Genomic DNA, 12,071 nt, shown 5'->3' with positions numbered 1-12,071 from the left:
CCCCCCCCCCCCCCCCCCCCCCCCCCATCCCTCCTCCGGGCTACCAGAGCGTGCTGATTCCACTATAAGCTGTCCTCTTGTTGGTTTGGTACAGTTTTTTGTATTTGGAGAGGAACCCTGTACTGTTAAGATGAGCGAGTATACCAGGTTCTGACTCTAGCGTTAAAGTGGAATGGGACTTAATTGTATGCTAGATAAAAAGAGAAAAAACAATGTACAAAAAATACATTTTCAAATGTTTGGCATGTTTTTGTTATGTTATTTGGACGGCCATCTTAGTAGTTGTGCGTCCTGCCCTTTTAAAGGAGGGGGACTTAAAGAGTCTTACGGTGAGCTTTCTGTTTTCTTTCTCTTTTTCTTTTCTTTTTTATTTCTGCTGAGATGGAGTGTCTGTCCTCTTTTCTTGCAAGAGAGAATCACTGGCCTTCACTTTTCTTTTTCTTCTTTTGTTTCTCGACTCAGACAGCAGCGTAGTGAGGGGTGTTCTGTGTTCGCAGCGCATGCTATTAGGGGTGTCAGCACACCAGTCTTCGCAAATGTTCGTCTGAGTTCAGTTTACATTCATTCCAAGTTGTACATGCTCGTCTTTATTTTTTTTTTTTTTCAAATAAAAGACCATGAACTTTATCATGTCTCATGTTGTTTCTTTTATGCTCGAGTGTTGAAATGATCCAGACGGCAACAAGTGTTGTGTGTTCACCGACAAGACAAACGTGTCAATAATCAATCAATGGAGAGCAGTGTCCCTGTAGGACTCGTGGCAGAGAGGCTGCAGAGAGAGCTCCTCACAGGGGAGGCAGAGTGTTTGCTCTGGTGCTCAGCGGTGGATATACATACACATCTATGACGCCTCTCTTCTCTCTCAAGACCTGGCTGGTTGCTAGGCAACAGGAACATGCTGTAACTGGGATGTTTTTTTTTGAAAAGGCAAGTGGGAGTTTGAATAAACCCTCCTGCTTCTGCTGATGACTCCATGTTGGCTTGTCCTAGTAAGGCAAACCAGGCCACAACGCTACTGCTGTGTGCACTTTTATTCAACACACACACACACACACAGCGTACAGCACAAAACGGTCTCCACGATCCCTCCAACACAACACTACCTAAATGTCTTAAAAGACAAGTAAGCGCTGCATTGTTTTACTATATTTGGACTGTAATATGACCATGTTCAGAAAGGAGCAAAGATAGCCTGAGACAGCTCTCCACCCACCTACAGCATGAAGCCAGCACTTCCCTTAATCATAGCCCTGTACAGAGATACACACACCTTATTCCTTTTACACAGCTGGGGTGGGGTTCTGCTTTCAGGGGGAAAATGCAGAAGTCTCTGCATTCCTCATCCACTCATTATCTGTAGATTTGTTCTAGATTAGAAGCCATTGGATGATTTATGTCATGATTTTAATCACATAAACAGAGGCTCAGTGAAGGAAGTAGTTGGTTAGAACCAGGAGGGGAAACCCTCCCAAATGCTGCCAGTAACACTACTTGTTATGTCTATCGTCCCCTGATTACAGCCATGCTGTTTCATTTTTGAAGGAAACAGGCAAACTAATGCCCTCAGCTGTCCCCTCCCTGCAGCACCAGACGAGCCAATAGGAACCGCCGAGAAGTTGAGCCACAGCTGGGACTGACTGCTCTGGTCAGGTGCTCACACCTTGGAAGTTTATATTGGTGGGACAATAGCAGAGCTCCTTTTTCAAGCCCCGGTGTCTCCAACATTTAAAAAATAATGAATGCATAAGACATGAAATTAATAGTCATGAATAAGTAAAGTCAAATTTATAAATAACCAATAAATTGTGAAATAATTCAGTTGAATATTGAAGTAAATCGATAAGTATGATAAGTTATAGCATAGTGAGCCATTAACATTTTCATAAAAGTCATAGTATGTAATCAAAATGGCAGAGGGCAGAAGACTTCATGGGTCAAAAGGAACAATAAAGACGAGCTCTATCATGTGGACACTGTGAGGTTTTTCTTGAATATAGGGTTGTGTTGGCCTTAAAGGAATACTTCAGGTGTTTTGAAGTGGGGTTGTTTGAGGTACTTCTCCATAGTCAGTGTATATGGTGGTCGGCACAGATACAGAAGCAGAGCAATGTACAGCTGTGAAAATGTATTTTAGCCAGCTAAAAGAAAGCCCCTCAATCTCAGTTTAAGGATACGCTGTATTTAGCATATTTCCCAATGGTGACCTGAAAGAAAAACATATCTCTGGTGTTTTTGTAAGTCTTGTGGCTTTGAAATGAGTAAAGGTAAGTTTCACTTTCAGTTCAGTTCCCCGTCAGAGTTTAACAGCAAGATAAATCTGTGGAAATGTTCTATATTTAGTGTAAACATAAACGGATATTGATTTTTTCGGTGATCTTTTCTTTTAAGTGGCAGAAAAAGGTTTTGCAATACTTTGCTAACCCGGAGGGGGGGGGGATATCATCTATGTAGGCAATACACTAACTATGGAGAAGTACCTCAAACAACCCCACTTCAACACACCTGAAGTATTCCTTTAAGGCAAACACAACCCTATATTCAAGAAAAACCTCACAGTGTCCACATGATAGAACTCGTCTTTATTGTTCCTTTTGACCCATGAAGTTGAGGTCTTCTGCCCTCTGCCATTTTGATTACATACTATGACTTTTATGAAAATGTTAATGGCTTACTACGCTGTAACTTATTTTATTAAATGAAACTAGGAAAAGCAGAATTCACTGTGTCCTTGTACTTATTTTCAGCAGCAGCTAGTTTATTTGGAACTATTCATTGCTGTTGCTCCCTCGCACCACGGCTAGCTACAGCTGGTCACAATTGGTGGCGTAGTTGAGCCGTGCTAGGCAGGGGGCATGTGATTGGCTGAAAGGTGAAGGGACGGAAACAGGTGACACCCATCCTGCAAAGTGACATTTCTATTATTGAATTAAAATAAATAAGAAAATATATTATTAAATACAATGTCAAAAATATGTTTACATGTTAGTTTCATTTTATATTAATTACCTTATTTATTTCATAATGTGTCATTTAAAATTGGGTTCCATATTCTTTTACAGAACAGAAATCCATTTGGCTTGAATTTAGGCATACAGATGCTGGAGAAAAGGCTATTTTCCATAATCAGAGTACTAGCTGAGCTACTGGAACTCAGAGATGCAGATACCAGTGTTCAGATATTTGTTGTTGCACTTAACTCCCCACAACTACAGCATTAACTCACTCACATTACGCATACACAATACAATCAAATAAGAGGCACACACACAGAGAACAGGTGGGCCATCACACCGAGGACAAACCCAATAGGATTCTGCTGGTAGGTTTGTGCTGCCGCTCTACGCACCAATCAACCAATGAGGAAAAAACATAAAGCACCCTGCCAACCAATCCCGAGACGGAGAGGGTGTGGCTTGGTTGAGGCTGCGGGCTCCCTGAAGGAGGCCTCTCCTCCTCTCAGGGGAGGAAAGGACACTTGAGCACCCTGGGGTTAAATTAAGAACATCAATATTTCACGTGTAAATGAAGCAGCCCACTGTGGAGGCAGTAATGCGAGACAGATTGACTGGGCAGAGGTATCATGTATCAGCTTCCCTGGAAAGAACAGGCACATGTATGAGCCAGGCCTATGATATACAGCAGGATATATATATATATATATAGAGAGAGAGAGAGAGAGAGAGACCTGTTTGTTAGTGTAGTGGATGAGGTGAAACACAAACAACATTAATCTACTTGAAAATCTCAGTGTAAGTATGGACCTCACCTGTGGCAACACAGGAACTGTATATTTTTTCCTTTTAAGCGGTCCTTTCTTACTCCTTATTTCCCTGTACAGCAGTAACCAGCCTGTATGGATTCAAGCATAATGCTTTTGCAGCCTCGCTGCTTGTTATGGGCTGTGGAGTGTCCTTTTCACCGCGTCCTGCTAATGATGACGATAGAGGTGGTGTTGCAAAGCAGTGCAGGGCGTTTGGCTGTTCTCGCTCCTCGTACTCTGCAATGCAGTGTGTCACCCACCACCACCATCCCAACAAACCCATCTAAGCTCCACTGTAAATCAGTCCCAGTGTCTTTTCAATTACTGGGAGCAGCGTGGGTCTCTCACTAACTCTTTCTTTCAACCTCTAATAGCTCCATCTCTCGCTTCTTTATCCTCCTCGCTCCGTCATTCCTACCGTCTTGATTTCTTGCTCTGTCTCCCTCCCTTGTCCTCTCTCGCTCTCTCTTTCCCCCAAATTTACCCTGCTCTCTCGTCTCTGCCTGCTCCATTTGTCTTACAGTGTATTTTGATTTTTATGGACTCCAATCACTCTTCTAGTTTTTTCTTTTTCTTCTTCTTCTTCTTCCTTATGGCGCTTCTGTGTCGCCGTCACTGTCTTCAGGTTTCTCCTCACCGGTGCCAGGCCTCCCTCTATTTACCTAGAAGAATGGGCTCATCCATCTTTGATTGTTGTGAAATATTACGGCGGTATCACGACAACCAAGCCTCCCTGAACCTCATGCAATATTTAGAGGCGAAGATATAAGATTCGTGCTAATGAAAAAACAGCAGGCAATACAAACAGCTCTGTAATAATAGCCAGGCAGAACAGCCTGCTCCCTGTTGAGCGTCAGGAGGGCAGTCAGCTGGTTGTGGTCAGAGAGACCCCGTAAATCATCGGTGGGCCCCAGCACCCATGTACTTGTTTGCTACATGGGGCCCCCTTGCACCACGAGGCTTATCTACATAACACCCACCATTATCAGCATTGTGGGGACAATCGTCAGCATGGGAGTTCACATCCAGTCATGCAAACCCTCCTATTTCACCTGCTTGTGCTCTGGAGATCCCTCGCCCTGTGATGCACACACAACAAATGCATACACATGCATGCAAAAAGCAAATACGCCCACTCACATGTATACACACACACACACACACACACACACACACACACACACACACACACACTGCATGCACAGGCATGGAGGGGAGAGTTGGTGGCATTGGATTGCATCAGCAGCTCTTCCGATGGTGATAAAAAACTGGAGGAAAAAGAGAGAGAGAAAAAGCGAGAGAGATCAATGCAGAGGGACCAATCCAAAGAGACAGGAAAGAGATGCAGAGGGGGGAATGAGGAAAAAAGGGGGAGGGAGGGAAAAAATGAAGCAGAGGGATGGAAGGAGGTGGGGGAGGGGGGGTTGTCAGAGAGAAAAGCTGAGCTGGGATCCTCCTGCTAGGGATTTCCTTCCTCTGATGTACCCCCCCCCCATTCTTTTTTTTCACCGCAACGTAATCTTTCCTGGGCTCTTTGCATACTCCTTGCCAATACCCAGGTGCTGCACACCACTACCGTCACTTCAAACACTGCTGCTGCTGCTGTGGATCCACTGAGCCATCCTGCCCCGTCCGCACAACAGCTCACTGCCAAACCCCATCCACCTGACACTGGTGAGAGGGATGACGAAGGGGAAAAGGAAGGAGATATAAAAGGGCAAGAGAAGAAAGGGGAAGGGGGTGGGGGGGGGGGGGGGGGGTAGCAAAAAGGGGGCCAGGCACTGCAGAGGCAATACAATGCAAATGCAACATAATACAGTGGTGCTAGGGAGGCATTGCAGATGAGACAGGGCAAGGACGTCCAAGGGAAAGCTGTTCCTCCAAGCCCCCAAGGGCACGAGGGACTCCGCTTGAAAGACACCCTTGACCTTGATGGACGTATATGAATTACATATTATTGCGCAATGGAAATGAGCAATAGTAGCTGCAAATGAAAGTGAGAATGGGCAGAAGTCTTCCTGCAGTCCCACACGACGAATTTTTTTGACACGGCATCCAAATCCAACTTCCACCCCTCCCTCCTCTAAGCACGCACACACACACACACACACACACACACACACACACACACACACTCATCATCTCGCGCAAACACTCAATCTACAACCATCTACACACACATGCCGAACTGCTGAATTATTCATTACCAATATATGCACCGCCTGAACAAAACACAAACGGCTCAAATGTACCCTGACACAAAAGAAGTCATTACTGCTAATAGGCCGGGGTTTAGGTAATGTAGACAAGGCAATCTACGATGACGCAGTTCAGAGTAATACAATTTTCAGAAGTAATCTTGTTTCAAGTCTTGTTAGACGGCGTACAGTCAGAGCGTCACTACACCATTCCCTCCTTCCTCAGCGAACAAGTCTGGAGAATGTTCCCTTAAATGCCAACGTCCTCCTTTTCTGATTTAATAATTCAATAAAGCTAAACTTAAAAGGGTCTGCACTCTCTCAAGGCTGCCAAGAACAATTCAATTAGCCAGACAGCGTGTTTTGACAGCCTGGTTTATGCTTTGTTCCTCGTGTTTGTATAACCCCTCAGCTCCAACCACCTCTCTATCTTCCTCTCCCTCTCTGTCAGTTCACCCTGCATTGACAGTATATTAGAGTGCCAAGAAAGCTGAAGCAACTAGCCGACTCAGACCTTTTCTGTCCTGCTGTGACGAGCAGTGGGCCACATTTTGTGCTGTGGGGGTAAAAAAAAGAAAAACCTGCTGTCAAGGAGTAGCTGGAAGAGACAGCGAGGATAAATGTGATGGGAATGGAGAGAATCTGCATTTGTATAATATTGTATGTGAAAGGTACTGACAGGCGACAGTGTGGGAAGGGCAGAGCGTTCGGTCAGCCAGCCGTCAGCGTAGGCTAATCCAGAGCTGTGTTGATTGACAGGGAACCAACTGGCAGCAAGGGAAAAAGCCTTGTTCTCAAAATCACAATACGGTGTTTGTGCACAATAGCATAGCCCTGCAGGAACACGTGTCACATATAACCTAAGGCCTGAAGCAGAAATGGGAGGTGGCTATTTGCAGGTTAGGATAGGGGCAAGACCTCAGATGACCCTGTATTGTTCTTGACTCTCACTCCAAAGAGCGAGCACCATCACATACTTGCATTGGTTCTCAGCATTGACACATACTGTATGGTGGAAGTTGCAGATTAAAGCTTAAAAATGAATAGTATAGTATGTCATTAAAAATGATAGCATGTCATTGAAATGTCAAAAAAGTCATAGTATAGCATGTCATTAATCAATTTAATCCAAGATTAGTTATAAATTGGAGTTTAGCAAAAATTAGGTTCAAAATGACTAAATCCAGTAAAACTCTGCTGCACAATTAAAAAATAACCAAACCAAAACTAAACAGGCTTGTTTGCAATCTTCCTGTTTAGTTTCCTTTCTGACTGGTATCTTCAAAGCAGCAGCAGCGTCATAAAGCTCAATTGAGTCATGTCTGCTTAAACGCAGTTAACGTTTCTATATTTCTGCCACTTTCCCACAATTGAATGTGAATAAACTGCCAAAGGACGCAAACACTGAATTATTTGTATGTAATGATTCAATATATCATCAATTTATTTATTTAAATAAAGGCTTCTTGGGTGAATGTTTCAGGCTGTATAGGAGACGTGTGAAGAGTCTGACTGTAAAAACAGTTGGTTTACCTTGAACTTTGATATTATTGCTGGCTCTGTTGTCATGACAATAACGCCACTAAGCTATCCCATGTAAGATCAAGTCCCATGTGAAGGATTTTACATGGGACAGCTTAGTGGCGTTGTTGTCATTGGATAATAGAACAAGTTGATGTTTTGTTGTGCTGAATTGCATTGCACGTGTTCATTCAACACGACAATAACACAGGCATTAATGCATTTGCATTAACACAAGTAGACCAATGAGATTAGGTAATAATACCCCTAAACTGACATTGTTCACTATACAATGTGAACAATGGCAAATGAAATATACTTTGTGCACGGATCATAGTATGTCATGAAAATGCCATAAAACAGTATGTAATTAAAACAAAATCATAGTATGGTATATCATTTAAATGTCAAAAAAAAGTTGTGCTATAATTTGTCTAACAATGTCATAAAAAAGTCATAGTATAATATTTCATAAAGTCAGTATGGTTAGTATGTTTTAAAAAAATCATTATAAAATTCATAGGATAGTCACAAAAAGACCTTAATACAGTAATAATACAGTATGTCATTAAAATGTCAATAAAGAAGTCATAGTGTGATACATTTAATAAAAGTCCCTAAAAATGTATAATATAGTATTTCATTAAAAGTTATAGTATGTCATTAAAAGTTATAGTACAGTATTTCGTAAAAAGACATAGTATAGTATGTCACAAAAGAAGTTATGTATAGTTTTGTCTTGAATGTGTCTATAGGGAATAGTGTATAGGGAATGCATTGGCTTATCGCCTTAAGATTGATCACTTAGATCACTGGAGATACTTATGGGACACCCAATATATATAAACTATATAGAACAAATACTGACTTGCCTCACTTCAGTGAGGAGGGAGCAGCATTTGGACCCATTTATTCATGAAGCTATTCTACAAGCTATTCTGTTGTTTTAAATGTTATAGCGGTGCATTCTTTTTTTTATTGCTATTTGATTTTAGTTATGTGTCATTTACTTCATTTAGTAAATGAGGGTTCTCCCTCAATGTGTTTTCTGAGGTTTTGAACACAATAAATCAATGAAATATCTGTGGTGGTCCTGGACTGTGTTACGATTTCAGTATTCTATGCCCTGCTTGTATATGGTGTGGACAAATTACTAGAAACACTCTTCAATAAAATGTATAAAGTTAAATCAATACTTTTCCGACACTGTGTAAATAGAAACTAAACATTGTAAGTTTCACAGGTGTAGGGTTTAGAGCTGGATCGCATTACACACACGGGTCACGTAAGAAAGTGGAAGCCTCTACAATAATTACACAGAACATAAAGTTTAAAAAAGAAGGTATAAAGGTTAAAATAGTCAGTAGGTTTATATGACAGCAGGAGAATTAAACAGACAAATGTAGCAACTAACTGGTGAACATAGTGGAGCATAGAGCAACCGTCAGATGTTTCTCTCAGGAGCCAAAACAGAGACAAAGGAGAGCGAATATTGAACTTATATTTGTTGTGTTTACAGCTTGTATTGCTGCTCCCAAGTAGCCCAAAAAACCCGGTCAAAACAGCTGTGAAGAGATTAAAACAGATTCAAACGACCCAGACAATGAACTTGAATATTTTTTATAAAATCTCTGATTCTACTATTGGAGGAACATTTGACTGTATGCAAGCAAGAAAGGTTAAAGACCGACTTTGATACTGAACCTGATTCTGAAAAACAAATACATGTGAAAAAATGCATAAAACCTTGAATGTTTTGTCAAAATGAACTCGAAATGTCTACCCATCAAATTTCAAATATGTCACATTAACGAATGAACACGGGCGAATCCAGTTATTTGCTTTGAATAGCCCAGAATCTTATTAAGGCCTTCTGCATATGAAAGCAAATGTGTGTCTATACATGCAACCACAGAGACAGGGCTGGGAAGCAGCAGTGTCCACCCACACAGAGGCCTAGTCACCAGGTGGGCAGGCCACTCTCATTGGCCAGCTAAGGCCTCCTGTCTACTGGAAACAGAGAGAGTATGGTTTCCCCAGCCAAAAGAAGATGATACCATCTCCACACACATATCTACCCCTGCCACAGAGATGAGCAGTGGCTGATTCAGAACAGAGAATTACCTTGATATAAATAGTTATGCCATCATCTCCCTTTGATGATCTTTCCCCGAGGATTCAAAGCGATGGTTAAGAATTTCGAGAAATGTATGAGTCATTGTGAGCTTGGGAGGCCTGTCAGACCGTGGCTCATTCTCACATCGTTCGAGCAAATAGAAACAGACGCGGTTAATGTAAATGTAATGTAAAACGTCAATGGGGTTAAAAACAATCACACAAGGCAGCATTTAAAACCTCCCTAAGTGGTTCCCATCATATTAAGCAAGTGCCTCTGGTTGGACCAACCCTGAACAACTCCTCTGAAATCTTAAAAAGCATTAGTGAAGAACTGAACACGAGAGGGGCCTTCTTGTCCATATGGTTAACAGCTGATAAAGATCCTCAAATGCACGGAAGTTTCAAAGTAGAGCTGCTGTTTGAATTATTAAAATTACTTTTTCTGCAAAAGGATATTACCTGTTTTTAATTAAATTTCATTTATTCCTTTTTATTTGTTAAAAAATACGTCATAGTCTGCTGTTTGAGTCCTTAAACAAAGCTTCTATCTGTTTGACTGTCTAGACAACACGAAACCTCTTTAATCATTGCAGGTCTTCCAATCGTTTAGAGTCTTTATTCTTTTTTATTCATTACTGAGTAACACTGCCCTGTTTTGTTGTTTAATGCTCAGGTTTATCATTCGTAGTCAAAGAGAAGTAATCTCTTCAACCTATTGATATTACCTGATCAAAAAGGTAGCGGTCAATTTTCTACTCAATTGTACACCATACCTAACACCATACTTTGTTCATTAAACACCCACTGATGTACAGTACAGTGCCTAGTGCTGAGTGGAGTCAGTCTTCATCCCTTTCCTTGCTCCCCCACCCCCCCTCTCTGATTTCTCTCTAATTACTGCCTGGCAAACTAATGAGGAGGATTCTTTCGTTAAATACAAACAGAAGCCTGGCCCTTAATTAGCAGCCTATCTAGGCTTGTTTTTTGAAAACACTGTGGCAGAGAGTAGAGCGTCTAACAAAGGCTCAGTCCTAGCTAACATCCAGACAAATAAAGGCCTTGCCACCCAACATCAAAATGGTGGGGGAAGTCACCGCATGTGGTTTGGCATTTACTGTATAGTGTGTAGAGGAGTAGTGCTCAGTAGTCTGTACAGTACGTCATTGTTTGCTGGCAATAAGCAGACTGACAAAGTTAATGTCTAAATGGCTGGTTCCAGGTGGAGCTCCTTACACATGATGGTCAAACACTGAGACAAAAACTAGAAGTACCGTCTCATAGTCCCAAATGTTATCACTTCATCATTTTGTACTATTCGATATTTGTGTTAAATAATTAGCGTATTAATTCTTGAGTTATAACCAAAAATGTTTTGTGAGGTCACAGTGACCTTTGACCACTAAATTCTAATCAGTTCATCCTTGAATCCAGCTGGATATTTGTGCGAAATGTGAAGAAATTCCCTCCATTAGTTGCTGAGATATCGCGTTCATGAGAATGGACTGGACAGATAGACAGACAGAAAGCATTACGCGTCCGGCCACAGCTGTCGCCAGCACAGAGGCCTAATGGGACCAACAATTGGAAATGTTCTTGAAAATGAATCAATACAGCAAAGACAGAGCATAAGGAAAGGAACAGGAAGAGGTCAGACACATGTCACACTGTGTTGGGTATATTTAGAGAATTTTGAGTCTCCTTGAGACGGGAAAATAAACTTTTTCCATTTGTATGCCATCACCATCCATCCCATTCTTGTGACCCCGATATCTCAGGAAAGTCAGATTTCAAGGATGCACTGATTAGAATTTGAGGAAATATTTCAGAAAATTATGTAAATTTAATACAAATGTCTAATAGAATAAATTAATGAAGTGATACAATTTTGGACAGGAATGTAAACTGCAACTTGACTGGTTGACAGAGGCAAACAACCGCGATGCAGTTATTCTAGTCTTAACCAGCGCCAACTACAATTCTTCTTACTGTAATTCTTGAATATTCTTCACACACACACACACACACACACACACACACACACACACACACACACTAGGCTAGGCTTTACAAAAGCATCAAAGCATACTTTATGTCACTGCTCAAGGCAAACCGCAAAGTAATGGAGCTGCTGTGTCGAGAGCCCAATCGAAGCGGACAAAGGTCTTTGCCAGTGAAGCCAGATCAGGGTTAATGGAGGGTCAAAGGCTAAACACACAGAGGTTGTAGAACCAAAAATATCCTTTTAGTTTACATTCTCCGAGGCAATGTATGTACACATATAAGGGGGGATGAAAGAAGTGCACTTCATCAACGGTTACCGTGGAGACGGGGGACTTAGAAGATGAAAACCTGAGACGACGGCAGGGGCCTGTTGAAACTTGCTACTGGTGGCAGTTTCCGCCGGAGCAGCCTCTCCGACGAGGGCCAATAACAATGGCTCACCAGTGCCGGCGCCGGCTGGCAAATGACAGACG

This window comes from Anarrhichthys ocellatus, unplaced genomic scaffold (assembly GCF_004355925.1).
Source record: "Anarrhichthys ocellatus isolate YVR2014 unplaced genomic scaffold, GSC_Weel_1.0 scaffold66, whole genome shotgun sequence".
In the NCBI taxonomy this organism is placed as follows: domain Eukaryota; kingdom Metazoa; phylum Chordata; class Actinopteri; order Perciformes; family Anarhichadidae; genus Anarrhichthys; species Anarrhichthys ocellatus.
The sequence above is the reverse complement of the archived record's forward strand: the minus strand, read 5'-3'. Positions refer to the sequence as shown.